Genomic DNA, 12,012 nt, shown 5'->3' with positions numbered 1-12,012 from the left:
GCGCAATGGATCGCGATGTCCGTTTGCTGCGGATCGATAAGTGCACGGTAGGCCCGGAGGCCCACCGCTGAATATCGCCGCCCGGATCATTGAGTTCAACGGGTTTGCGTCCCCTAGGCAGTTTCACGTACTATTTGACTCTCTATTCAGAGTGCTTTCAACTTTCCCTCACGGTACTTGTTCGCTATCGGTCTCATGGCGGTATTTAGCTTTAGAAAGGAGTTTACCTCCCACTTAGTGCTGCACTATCAAGCAACACGACTCCATGGAGCCGGCCGTCTGCCACCACAGTCCTGTGCCGTTCTACGGCCTATCACCCTCTGTGGGATAATGGGCCACCTTCAAGTTAGACTTGAACTGTTTGCACCGTGCGTAGCAGATAACGGACCGGTCCAGTACACGGCATCGGACAGACGAGGCCCCCTCGTCGTCCCTACGTGCTGAGCTCTTCCCGTTTCGCTCGCAGCTACTCAGGGAATCCCGGTTGGTTTCTCTTCCTCCTCTTATTAATATGCTTAAATTCTGAGGGTCGTCACACATCACTTGAGGCCTACAGACTCCACTGTCACAATGATGCGACGGGAGAAGCGGTGATAAATCACCCCTGTCGTGCTAACCTCACTCACCCACACGGCGTGAGCACGTCTCGCGACTGCAACTGGATGCGAGGAAAGATACGAGCGCGTTGGGCCGCAAGTGTTACTCGACCCGAGCCAACCGGTGGAAGTCCCGTGCAATTGGTGATAACCTTATATGCTGTGGTGGATACATCCGTTGGTTGATACTAGAGGTCGAACCGTGCGACTTGACGCGCGCTCGCTCTTCACCCATGCTCACATGTGTGTGTGTGTGTTTAGGTTTGTGTACCATACCTCGTATGTCTCTCTGTGTTAGCACTCTCACTTTCAGCGCCCACGGTCCCGACAAGGATGCGGATCCGAGCACGCCATGCTGCGACAGCCTACCCCCCTATGATGGGGTCAGGACGGTCAGTTTGGTTAGAGTGATGAGATAACTTGGTAGGCACTCAAGGATGTGTGCATCGGTCGGGTTGAGTCGTCCGATGCGCCATATGCGTTCAACGTGTCGATGTTCATGTGTCCTGCAGTTCACATTCTGACGCGCATTTAGCTGCGGTCTTCATCGATCCATGAGCCGAGTGATCCCCTGCCTAGGGTTTAACGTACACACCGAACTAGTTGATGAATGGAACCGAAGTCCATCCATCCATTATACACATACCAACACACAACTCTGGTTCCCTAGTACCACACTGCAGGCGCCCACGGCCCCGACGGTTGCGGAGCCGAGCACGCCAAAGTGCGACTGTCGATCACCCCGTTGTGACACGACAATCAGTCAGTGTATAAGGTACCCGGTACTACCAAAGTGTGCATCTTTACTGACCTTCGCCGAGGCAGTGGTATGTGTATCCCTTTGAAAGAGTTGCTTTCGCTCAACTCTACCAAGTGTGCTACACCATCTTGTGGTTGTAGCGTGCGCGTCAGCATGTGATGCCGACGATGCGTTTGGCAACCTCACTCCCGGACTTGTTTGATCGGTAATGATCCTTCCGCAGGTTCACCTACGGAAACCTTGTTACGACTTTTACTTCCTCTAAATCATCAAGTTCGGTCAACTTCGGCCGTGCCAACTGCAGCTCACGAAGGAACCGCGGAAGGTATGCCTCCAGAGACCTCACTAAATAATCCATCGGTAGTAGCGACGGGCGGTGTGTACAAAGGGCAGGGACGTAATCAGCGCTAGCTAATGACTAGCACTTACTAGAAATTCCAGGTTCATGGGGACCGTTGCAGTCCCCAATCCCAACTAAATGAGCATTTGGGTGATTTCCCGTTCCTCTCGGAATGGGGGCGCCTATTGGCGAGAACACGCTGCTGCCCACATTGTAGCACGCGTGCAGCCCAGAACATCTAAGGGCATCACGGACCTGTTATCGCTCACTCTCACCTTGCTAAACACAAGTTGTCCCGCTAAGCAGGGCAAACTAGTGCGACGACCGCCCGCGAAGGCGCCGCCGCCCCGTAACGTCAGGTGCGCCCGGAGGCACACTGCTGACAGCGTTCTAGTTAGCTTGTTTGAGTCGCGTTCGTTATCGGAATTAACCAGACAAATCATTCCACGAACTAAGAACGGCCATGCACCACTACCCTTAAATTTGAGAAAGAGCTCTTAATCTGTCTTACCTCGATAAGTTCGGACCTGGTAAGTTTTCCCGTGTTGAGTCAAATTAAGCCGCAAGCTCCACTTCTTTTTTTTTTTTTTTAAATTGCATTCGTTTATTCATTTAAATTTATAAATGTTTTGCCGCGTTACTTATTTATAAACAATAAACGATACAGAAACACGCATGAACAATTATAAAACGAATAAACCTCTCCATTGCCGGCGGCCTTCCCGACGGAGGCGTAGCCACCGGCTGCAATGGCGTCCCTGACTACATTTAGTAAGGGCACGCGCCCCGCCTAGCTATTCGTAAACGCAACATTAAAAAAATGAAGGACTTACATTTACACACCTAACATTAACGAAGCGGGCGTGCCCGCGGTTCGTCGAGTCTCCATTTTTCCTAATACTAACGATGAGTATGTACGCACACACACACGCACACACATAAGTACGCAGACACTTTGACGCTTACGGAGGGACAGAACAGACATCCGCACAAACGTAAACGAAAAAGACGGGCCTAGCTCTCACAGTGCACGCGCACGCTCTCTCTCCTACTGCCGGTCGGGTACGAACATCCGCACAAAGCGGACGACGCAAAATGCAGAACGTACCCGAACCGAGCGCACGCGCGCTCTCTCTCGCCCGACTGTGCTAGAACGAACGACCGCACAAAGCGGAGACGGCAAAATGCCGATCTCGCCCGGTCGTGTTTTCGCACGCTCGCTGACTGGCCGATCGTTTCGGCCGTAACCGCTCCCACTCAACGCGTAGACGTGTTGGTGGTCGCGATGGCGGCTTCTACGTCGGCCGACATTAAGCCGCGATGGCGATCCTGTCGCTCGTGGCGGCGTTGGCGTTCTCGCGCGCGCCTGTTGGCCCGTCGTCGGGTTAGCTCCTCCTCCGTCGGCGGTGCTCTGCTTCGGCGAGTTCGGCCCGAACGCAATGGCGGCAATGTACCCGCGCGTAATTGGGCGCGGTTTTCCCGCTGCCGTTGGTTCCGCCTTAGCCGACGACGAAGTAACACTTCGGCCGATGGCGGAACTCGTTCGGGCCGAACTGGGCGTTGACTCTCCTGCTGCTGATTGGACGGGTGCTGTTGTTGGTCCATGTCCATCTCCCCGATGGCGGATGTCTGCCGTTGCCGGCGTCTTCGCCGTTGGCCAGCGTTTCTGGCTTCACGGCGGACCTGTTGCCGAACGCGTTCCGCCAGCTCATTGGCGGAAACGATCCCGCCAGCGATGGCCGCGTTTTCGGCAACCTGCTGCTCCAGCCACCTTTGTTGTAGGAAGCTGCAGATCCGCCGTGCTGCCGTGGCCGTTCGCTGCCAAGCCTCCGGGCTCGACAGCAGAAAACGCTCCAGCTCATCGGGGGAAATGACGACGCCGTCCGCGTCCGTCAGGAACTGCACTCTTATGTCGGCGAACCTCGGACAGTGGAACACCACGTGCTCTGCCGACTCCACGGTGTTGTCGGCGCAGAAGGGGCAGGTCGGGGCAGAGGTGAAACCCATAGCATGTAGGTACTCCCGGAAGAAGCCATGTCCGGAGAGTACCTGGCTAAGGAAGAAATCAACCTCGACGTGCTTCCTACCTACCCAGCCGGCAATATCCGGCAGCACGCGGTGAGCCCATCGTAGGAACCTGCTCGCGGTCGGATGAGCGGCATCCTGGTCCCACGATGTCTGCCACTGTCTTATGGTTGCCGAGTGCTCCAGCCGCTTGATGACCTCCTTGTCTATCAGCACCCGCCTCTGCAACGCCCGTTGATGCCTGGTATAGCACCGCGCGATCTCGTCCACCTGCAGGTGTAGCGGGACCAGTCCAGCCAGCACTACCGCCGTGTCGTAGCCGACGGTACGGAAGGTCCTGGCGACACCTTTCGCCAAAGGTCGCTGCAGCTGCTCCAGTTTCCGCCTGCACCACTGGAACTTCACCGCCTCCGCCCAGATGGGTGCCGCGTATCGCACAACCGAGTCCGCCACTGCTGCCAGCAGCCGACGTTTAGCCATCCTCGGTCCGGCGTGGTTGGACATCACGCCGGTGGCCAGCTTCACCACACGGAGTGCCTTTGCGGTGGCCTTCTCGACGTGTGGCTTCCACGAGAGGTGGTCGTGAAGCATGACCCCGAGGTAGCGTATCGCCGGCTTCGAGCGGACCTCGACGCCGTTGATCACTACGGGCACCGCTGGATGGCCCCGACGCAGACTGGAGATGAGGACGATCTCCGTCTTTTCCGGGGCCAGCTGCAACCGATGTTGCTCCATCCAGGCGGAAATCGCTGCCACAGCTTCCTCCGCTACACCTGCCGCCTCCTCCGGTGTACACCCCTTGGCGAGTACTGCCAGGTCGTCCGCAAAGCCGATGACGGATGCACCTTCCGGCAGCTGCACTCCGAACACGCCGTCGTACAGGATATTCCACAGGGTGGGGCCCAGAATGGACCCCTGCGGAACACCTGCCGTTACTCGGCGTGTTACCGGACCGGAGCTGGTATCATACGTCAGCTCACGGTCGGAGAAGTACTCCTGCAGGATGCTGCGCAGTCCTGAGGGCACTCCTTTGGTCTGCAGCGCCAGTGCTATGGCCTGCCAGTCTGCGGAATTGAAGGCGTTACGGACGTCCAGAGCAACGACAAGCAGGCAGCGCTTGTCGCGTCTATTCGTTCGCCCGAAACTCATCGCAGATCTGGCAGCCTCCATCACCAGCCCAACCGCCTGAAGTGTCGACCGACCACGCCGAAAGCCGAACTGGTATTCGGAGAGGAGCGGCTCCGTCGGCATCTCGATGTGGTCGTTCAGGCGGTTCAGCAGTACTCGCTCGTACACCTTGCCGGGCGTGTCCAGCAACATCACCGGTCTCACCGATGACGGCTCGCCCGGGGGTTTTCCCGGTTTGGGAAGCAGCACCAGCTTCGCCTTCCTCCATTGCCGCGGGAAGCGGCCAGCATCCATCTGCTCCTGGAGGAGCCTCGCGAACGTCGTCGGATGCGCCCGGATGGCAGCCGAAAGGGCAGCGTTCGGCAGTCCATCCAGACCGGGCGCCTTCCGAGGGTTCAGGCCAGCTGCGATGTCGAGCAACTCCTGCTCCGTCACTGGCCTGATGTCGACGCCGTCCGATTCGATGGTAGGCCAGGCAACAGGGGGGTGGTTCGGGCACAGCGCGTCCACAATGCGCTGCAGAACGGCCGGATCGCGTTCTTGTGCGACGCGGCTCCCTCCGAGCCGTCGCAGGAGCTCCCCCTGCCACCTACCCGTCTCATCATCCTCCAGGTGTTGCAGAAACTCATTGTAACGGTCCCGCTTGCTAGCCCGGATCTCAGCTGTCAGCAGCTGGCGGGCCTCCTGGTGCCGTGCAGAAGCTGTTCTGCGGGCTGCCGTGTCGCTAGTCGGTACCCTGCTGTACCGTTCCCAAGCCAGGCGGCAGTTCTCCCGTAGCCGGCCGATTTCTGGTGTCCACCAGTACGCCGGACGTCCTGTGTGGCCGACTGACGGGGAAACCTCCGCCATGATCTCGCTGCACGCCCGGCTCAGGGTTCGGGTCAGGCCCTCAGGGTCCGTGGCCTCCTCCACGAAGTTGGCTGCCCGCAACGCGATGTCGAACAGCTCCCGGCTAAACTCCTTTGCCCGCCAGCGTCTGCCCGCTGCTCTCACTGCTGGTGCTGCTTCTGCTCCCGTAGAGTTGCGGCTCGTTGCCGCCGGCCTTTCCCCCACCTCGAAGCGGATGTACCGGTGGTCGCTGAATGAGTAAGTTCCCAGCATCCTCCATTGCCTGTCGGGGTCCCCGACGAGGTCCTGCCTGCTGATGGAAGTACTGGCGAAGGCGACGTCCACAATGCTCGGGCGAGCGACGCCGTTCCCGAGGAAGGTGGCTTCCCTCCCCAGGTTCAGGACGTCGAGCCCGAGACCCTCCGCCAGCTGTAGCAGTTCCTCACCCTTCGCGTTGGTCCTGCTGCTGCCCCAGGCGCTATGCCAGGCGTTGAAGTCGCCGGCAAGCAACACTCGGGGGCGTCCTGAGGCGAGCACCTCAATGCGTTGCAGCATCTCAACAAACTGGGGAACCCCGATGCTTGGCGACGCGTAACACGCTATGATCGTGACGCCTGCCACGTCCGCCGCCACGATGCCGGGAAAACTCGAGCTCCAGATCCGCTGAACCGGGTGGGAGTATCCGCTCGCGACAATGGCCACCAGCCTGTCGCGGTCCACCACCCAGTTTGCGTTCCCGTCCGGAACCGAACTCAGCTCGCACACCACCATAACGTCCACCCGCTCCGTCCGCATTGTGTGGAGAGCCAGGTCCTGCGCACTCCGACTCCTGTTGGTGTTAACCTGCAGGACCTGGAGGTGGCTCCCCACAGACATGCTTAGCGGCGGGGGGGAAGGTTAGCTCCCCTGCAGCCGTGCGCTGCAATTCGATGTGGTCCTCCACACCGAATGCAGCTAACCGCACTGCTGCAACTGGCCGCCCGATGGCCAGGAGCTCCGCATCTGATGCAGCAGTTGCTGCGATCGGGCCCGACGCAGTCCGCTGCCATGTGGCCCCTTTCCAGGCACCGGAAGCAACGGCGCTTTGCCGCCTCCAGCCTGGGGGCCTCCTCCAGCCGACACGAGGAGTAGTCTATAATAAGGCGATCTTTTTGGAGCAGGGCTTCCGCTTCCACTCGCGGTAGCCGCACGCGGGCCCGCTTTGTGGCATCTGCCCGCTCCCAGATGCGAAGCGAGGCCACCGCTGGCTCCTTGGCGAGTGCCGCCTTCAACGCCTCCCTGATCGTCTCCTCCTCCGTGAGGTTGTCGACGTTTTTCAACACAACCTCCGCCATCTCCGTCAGGACCCTGGCGGATCCCAGCTCTCCCAGCGTGGACTGAATGCGGCTGCACAGCGCCGCCGAGTCCATGTCCCGTGCCAGCTCCATCCGAAGGTTCCCCTTCGGTGTCCGCTTGCCGATACGGATGCAGTGCTGGACATCCTCCAGGGCCGGGCTCGTCCGGATGGGTCGGTACATCTCGGCGAAGGAGACCCCCGGTGCTGGGACCACCAGAATGGCGTCTGGTCGTCGCCTTTTCGTCCGCCGGTTTGCCTGTGCGGGGCGTTGGCTCTTGGTTGCTGGTTGCGGCCGCTGCCGCTGCTGAGGTGCAGCTGAAGGCTGGGCCTTTTGCCGCTTCCCCACAACCTGCCAACCACCTACCAGGGCGTCACGGTAGGATTGCTGCTGCTGCCGCCTGGTTTCCGGTGCCGGAAAGTCGTACGGCTGTTGCAGGGGCTGGGACCGCTGCCCGTGCCCGCTCCTCGCCCTCATCTGCTTCTCTTCCTCCTGGATCTCTCGGCGCAGCTGCTCCTGCAGTTCCAGCATGCGATGCTGGGCAGGACCCTGCGACTGGCGTGCCTCGGCTCTCTCCCTCTGCTGAGAGCGCCTGAGTGTCCTTTTGCTGGGCTGCAACTTGGAAGAGGCTTGGTTTCCCAAGCGCACGCCAGTCGCTGAATTCTCCAGCTGCACAACGGTTCGCACCCCCGTTCGATATATATCGAGCTCCGCACGGAGCCTCGAATTCTCCTCCTGGCTCTTTCGGTAAAGAGCGGTAAGCTCCTCGAGCTTCTCCAACACCCGCTCGTACTGCCGCGCATGTCTGTCCGACACTTCTGCCGTCGGGAAGCTGGTCGGCTCCGATGCGGCTGGTGCCAGCATCTCAGGAGACATAGATCTCCTCGGCGACGGCGTCGGGGCGGGGGCGGTACGCTTCCGCGCTCCCTCGTCCGGCTCTTCCAACGGTGTTCTCGGGGCTGGCTTGGGTGCCCCCTGAGAGCTCCGTAGTGACGACATCGTCCCTGGCGACAACTCCAGGGGTGTCACCACTACGCGCGGAGAAAGTCTCCTTTTCTTTGGCTTGATGATTTCGGGAACCACCTCCACCGAATCATCGCTTTCTTCTCCCGACATTATGCTGCTGCACGGTTCGTCGCTTTGTCCAGCGTTAAAGTCACTGGACACGTGCGCCTGGCCGGTATGCAGCCCGCATTTGATTATAGCACGCTTGTTTGTGCGGAGCTTTTGGTTTGTGTCTCCGGAGAAACTTCCGCTAGTGCCCCATAGAGGGCGCTGGTGGCACTAGGGGGGAATTCTCCCAGGACAACAACCGGGATGACCGATGGTGTGCCCACTGTCCAGATGTCAAACCACGGCACGTCACCCTACGCACGCACTCACTGACACAGCCAAGCCCTTACGTGCTAAGTTCACGTGCCCTTAGCACGTGGTATCTGCTTGCTGGTCAACGCACTTTTCCGCACTGTTTTTCACTGAATGTTTCTTCCCTCGTTGGGGGTAATGTTTTATCACTGTTCCGCTCCTGTCCGTAACAAAATACGCTGCACAGCGGCTGCGGGCTCCCCTTCAACCGCACCGAAAAGGAGCGCTACGCTCGCACGCACTAACGGAACCACACACGCACCCTTCGTGGCCACACGCACCGGTGCACGACGCAATGTTTGTGTGCCAAAATCGACGTTTTTCCACTGTTTTTCACCAAAACTTCGCGGTGTTTGCGCAAAATATGTATTCACACGCGTTTCTTACAATTTTGCTTCACCACTTATTAAGTTTTTATCCGGAAAATCACTATATCACAAGGAGCTCACGGAAAGCGTCCGCTTGCTTCCTTTGACAGCTCGCCTCTGCAAGCTCCACTTCTTGTGGTGCCCTTCCGTCAATTCCTTTAAGTTTCAACTTTGCAACCATACTTCCCCCGGAACCCGATTTTGGTTTCCCGGAAGCTACTGAGAGCACCGAATGTAGTAGCGTCTCCCAATTGCTGATTGGCATCGTTTACGGTTAGAACTAGGGCGGTATCTAATCGCCTTCGATCCTCTAACTTTCGTTCTTGATTAATGAAAGCATCCATGGCAAACGCTTTCGCTTCAGTTGGTCCTACGACGGTCTACGAATTTCACCTCTCGCGCCGTAATACCAATGCCCCCAACTACTTCTGTTAATCATTACCTCTGGGTCTATACAAAACCAACCAAAAGACTCAGACCGAGGTCATGTTCCATTATTCCATGCAAGATTATTCTCGGCCAACGCCAACCCTGGGCGGGTGTGGACGCTTTTGTACTAGCCTGCTTGAAGCACTCTAATTTGTTCAAGGTAAATGGGAGCTGCCCGGGCACCACGCACCGGCTCGGGACGTGCCCGACCGATCACGAGGTTGACGCCCAGGCACACCATTGTGAGTCGCAGCCGCGAGCTCGCGCACGAACGTATCCGGCGTGTGCCGGGCGCCCGCGGCGGTCGCGTGTCTGGACGGGGAATCAACTTCGAACGTTTTAACCGCAACAACTTTAATATACGCTAGTGGAGCTGGAATTACCGCGGCTGCTGGCACCAGACTTGCCCTCCACTTGATCCTTATTGAAGGATTTATGCTCAATTCATTCCAATTATGGACCATCGTTAGAGAGGTCCATATTGTTATTTCTCGTCACTACCTCCCCGTGCCGGGATTGGGTAATTTACGCGCCTGCTGCCTTCCTTGGATGTGGTAGCCATTTCTCAGGCTCCCTCTCCGGAATCGAACCCTGATTCTCCGTTACCCGTCGCAACCATGGTAGTCCTCTACACTACCATCAATAGTTGATAGGGCAGACATTTGCAAGATCTGTCGTCGGTCAAGCGACCATACGATCGGCATCCTTATCCAGACTTCAACTGAAGCCGCCCGGAGGCGATTGGTTTTACTAATAAGTGCACCAGTTCCACCGCCCGCAAGCGGACAGCGGTCCCGGCATGTTGCATGTATTAGCTCTGGCTTTTCCACAGTTATCCAAGTAACTGATGGGTGGATGATCTTGTGAATTATGGCTGTTGTACTGAGCCTTATGCGGTTTCACATTCATTTATGTTTGTACTTAGACATGCATGGCTTAACCTTTGAGACAAGCGTATATTACTGGTAGGATCAACCAGAATTCGTCTTCGTCAATTGCTTGTTCGATATTTTTTGTCTACCAGGGCACCAGCAGACTCTCTTTCTACGTTCATCAGGTGACACAATCTTTGTTGTGAACACTCTTGTTGACCTGCGGCAGTACACCGACTCCACAGCGCCAATAACCACACGAGCAAAGGTTGTTAAGGAGGATGTCAGATTATCGATGTACATCGTACACCAACATTTGACGTACCGAGGCATTACACCCCGCACGCCCCCAACAGGACCTATCAAGGCTCGCATACGACCTGCGACTTACTGCGGCTCCCTGAAGGTCCCCGTAAGACAACCATCACCATTTAAGGTGTAGTTGACTTGTCAGGGCACGGTGGTCCCCACAAGTACCCGATTATTCGGAGATATCGTCCTACGAGTTTTTGTTACCCTTGGGTTTCCCGCAGGTCCCCGTAGGACAACCATCACCATTTAAGGTGTAGTTGACTTGTCAGGGTACGGTGGTCCCCACAAGTCCCCGATTATTCGGAGATATTGTCCTACGAGTTTTTGTGACCCTTGGGTTCCCCGCAGGTCCCCGTAGGACAACCATCACCATTTAAGGTGTAGTTGACTTTTCAGGGCACGGTGGTCCCCACAAGTCCCCGATTATTCGGAGATATTGTCCTACGAGTTTTTGTGACCCTTGGGTTCCCGAACTTTGCTACGATGGTTCTGCCTCCAGAGGAGGCTTATGAACACTTCGTATCATTTCTTACACCGAACCATGGGATCGCGAGATTGCTCCCGGATCCCTAATCACCTTACATTTTCGTTTCGTTTCCGTACACTACGATGAGCTAATTCAATTTGTTTGTTCGTCTGATGAACGTTTTATTGCGGAATTACCGCGGTACTTCCAGCCGGGTATGGCTGCCGTACGACCTACAGGATAGATCATCGAACCACTTTTCGTGCATATTGTCCGTCGAGGGTATCACCTGGATACCCCCAACAGACATTTGGACACATCCTTACTACTCATTGGAGCAGCAATCAGGGAACCATATAGTAGGAACAGCCGAATATGGAACTCTTTTCGTACTTTGGACACCTCCTATAACTTGTATGGCGACTTCGGGGACCTTCATTTCGTTCTCAGTTGGTACCCCTATTTCGGTCTTTGGACACCTCGTCTTACCCGTATAACTCACTTTAGGTCCACTTATTTGCCTGATATCTCATCGTGAACCCGTTTTTCGTACACCGTACACACCTAGGAACACCACATATGCGTTTCCCTTTCGATCGTGAAGTTTTGAAATTTTTCGATTTTTGGTCCTAGAAATTCATGAACGGTGGGAGACCAAAATTTTTCATAGAAAAAAATTTTCACCGTTTGACCAAAAAAACCTTCTTTTCGTACATACCCCATCATTTCTTCACGTTTTAGGCCATTCCTGAAATTTTCGCTTCGATAGTGTGTCCCCTATAATACGAAATGAACATTTTGCATCTCCCACAAGTGGCCATTTTTTTAGGTCACTGAAGAACATGACCTCGAACCTAGGACGTGACCATGTAAGTCATAGGCCAACCCAACTTTTGCAAAATACTGTTTCATTTCACTTTTCATGATCTATGGCGCGTTCCGACGGCGTTTTGAACAAATTTATGAGAAAAAAAATTTTGACCCTCGGACCAAAATTTTTTCGTTCGGGGCCCCATGGCCTATGGCCAGTATGGGAACTCGGGATGCCGATATGACAAAATTTGTCAAAAAATCACTTGAAAGTCGCTATGGCCCATTATTTAGAGCTTGTTGAGACCTTTCTAAAACACCTTGGTTGACCCCTGTCCGATAAGTATAAGATAAGATATTCGAGAAAATGTGATTTTTT

General features: G+C 56.0%; 1 non-coding gene across 1 annotated transcript; it reads right to left on the bottom strand.

The window, feature by feature from the left end:
- Positions 1 to 1,021: 1,021 nt before the first annotated feature.
- Positions 1,022 to 1,179, bottom strand: LOC118516671. The gene has a single exon (XR_004908013.1). It is a non-coding gene; the product is annotated as a 5.8S ribosomal RNA (ribosomal RNA).
- Positions 1,180 to 12,012: the final 10,833 nt, after the last annotated feature.

The sequence above is a fragment of the Anopheles stephensi genome, unplaced genomic scaffold (genome assembly GCF_013141755.1).
Source record: "Anopheles stephensi strain Indian unplaced genomic scaffold, UCI_ANSTEP_V1.0 ucontig370, whole genome shotgun sequence".
NCBI lineage: Eukaryota > Metazoa > Arthropoda > Insecta > Diptera > Culicidae > Anopheles > Anopheles stephensi.
The sequence above is the reverse complement of the archived record's forward strand: the minus strand, read 5'-3'. Positions and strand labels throughout refer to the sequence as shown.